Source organism: Cynocephalus volans, chromosome 8 (assembly GCF_027409185.1).
Source record: "Cynocephalus volans isolate mCynVol1 chromosome 8, mCynVol1.pri, whole genome shotgun sequence".
Classification (NCBI taxonomy): Eukaryota; Metazoa; Chordata; class Mammalia; order Dermoptera; family Cynocephalidae; genus Cynocephalus; species Cynocephalus volans.
The window spans coordinates 155915862-155917771 of record NC_084467.1 but is presented as its reverse complement, the minus strand read 5'-3'; the positions used below and the strand labels follow the sequence as shown (position 1 = coordinate 155917771).

General features: G+C 43.4%; 1 non-coding gene across 1 annotated transcript; it reads left to right on the top strand.

The window, feature by feature from the left end:
- The first annotated feature begins 1582 nt into the window (after nucleotides 1-1582).
- On the top strand, nucleotides 1583-1653 carry LOC134385420 (small nucleolar RNA SNORD112). Its single transcript, XR_010024389.1, has one exon. It is a non-coding gene; the product is annotated as a small nucleolar RNA SNORD112 (small nucleolar RNA).
- Nucleotides 1654-1910: the final 257 nt, after the last annotated feature.

Here is a 1910-nt window from a genome sequence, read left to right as displayed (position 1 = left end):
TCCCATCCCTTCCTCTCAGAGGAGAGGCGAGAGGCTGGCGCACGAAGTCACCTTCCCAGTCTCTGCCCCACCCTGGCCACACAACCGGCCAATCACAATCCATCCCTGGGAACTCAGAATGAGGACTGAGAGAGGAAGATTTTGTCCTTTCCATATGAAGCATCGTGGTTGTCAAAGCTATTTTCTGCCAAGTAGCAGCTACTGCAAAAGTGAAGAATGAAACAAGCCAGGCAGGAGAAACAGAGACAGATGGAGAGAGATGAGTTTCTAGGCACCCCCACCCCCACCCCCAGGTTAATGTCTCTGGTCTCCACTGGAGCCTAGTTGTGTTCCCGCTTATGACTTTTATGAAATACTCCATGGCTCTGAGTTCTTATGATAAATTTCCCTCTTTGCTTAAGTCAGTCCCAGTATGCTTCCAATACTTACAATTGAAAGTCTTAACTTATCGTCCCTGCCCATAAGCAGGTTTTAACTAGTAAGACACACTGAAAAACACAGCACACAGAACTTGAGAGTGATAGGATTCCAAGTTCCTGAACCAGGAGCCGTAATGATCTCATCCATCTGTGTATCCCCCACTGGCTGTGGGAGCTCCATGGGATGTATGCGGACTCTGCAACCAAATGAGCGGAGGGAGAGCAGTGGGGCCTTCAGCAGGTTACTGAACTGCTCTTCCCTAGGTTCCTCATCTGGAAGGACCCTTAGAAATCATTTGGTGTAAGTGTTTATTCTACAGAAGAGGAAGCTGAGGTCCAGAGAGGTAAAAATCACTTCCCCAAGGTCACACAACTAGTTAGCAGCAGAACTGAAACTACAATTCACGTCTCTATGCTCTAAATTCAGTGTTCTTTCTGCTACCCTGTAGTACCCCCTTGCTGCTGAATCAACTTCCATTGACCTCAGAAAAGCAAAAGCCCCCAAAGTCAGCCTCCCCTTTTTAAAACTTCCTCAGTATGGGTTCATAATTCATCCATCATATAGGAAAGCTCTCAGGAAGGAAGCACACGGTGGGGATGTCCCTGGGCTTGGTTAGCCACAGGCAGTATCCAATGAGTGGAGGGGGAGCCGCCCTAAGCAGGCGTGCCGGGAAGACGCCCACACCAGGTAACCAAGACAACCCACAGAAGCGCCTTTTGGTTTTATTGTCCAGGGAGATGAAATTATTCTCAGCTCTTGCCAGTTGTATGAATAAATGAAGAATTATTACTCCAAAACTAATGAGCAAAAACATTTGCTCAAATATAGTGATGTGAAAGGCATATCTGAGGGGGACCTGGGAAGGATTTAAACATAAAACAAAATAAATCAATTTGCTAATCAAGAGACACAAAGAGAAAACCCTATATTAAACAGGGAGGCAAGGGAATGATGAACATAGGATTTAATATAATAGTCACCATCCTGAAGGTTGGGTGGTGAGAGACGTAGGGATGTAGGGTAGGAACAGACCAGAAAACTGGAATTCGGTTGTCGTCATAGTACTGGCTTTTGTTACGGTGGTGATGGGTGTGGGTTAATGGGTGTTTTTTACATTATTAGAAATAAATAAATGAGTGAATTAATAAATGAAGGCTGTGCATGGACCAAGGTGAGAGAGTATTGTGAACCAAGGATTATGAATAATCCAATTCTGTGCAATTGAGGTCCATGGACAAGAAAGAAAAAAGGAAAAGAAAGGGTAATTGTGTTGTGAATGTGATGTATCTCTCTCAGAGTGGAAGATAAACATTTTACAACATTCCAAGTATCTTGGGATTTTGTTATGATTTTACCTGTTAAGATAATCACTCTGTCACTGTAAGGAAGAAAATGAAAGTCTTTAGTATGTTTAATATCTGAGCTAAACCGTGAATGTTGATACATGAGTGCCAGTCTTAATTCATAGAATACATTAATAGAAACAGTAA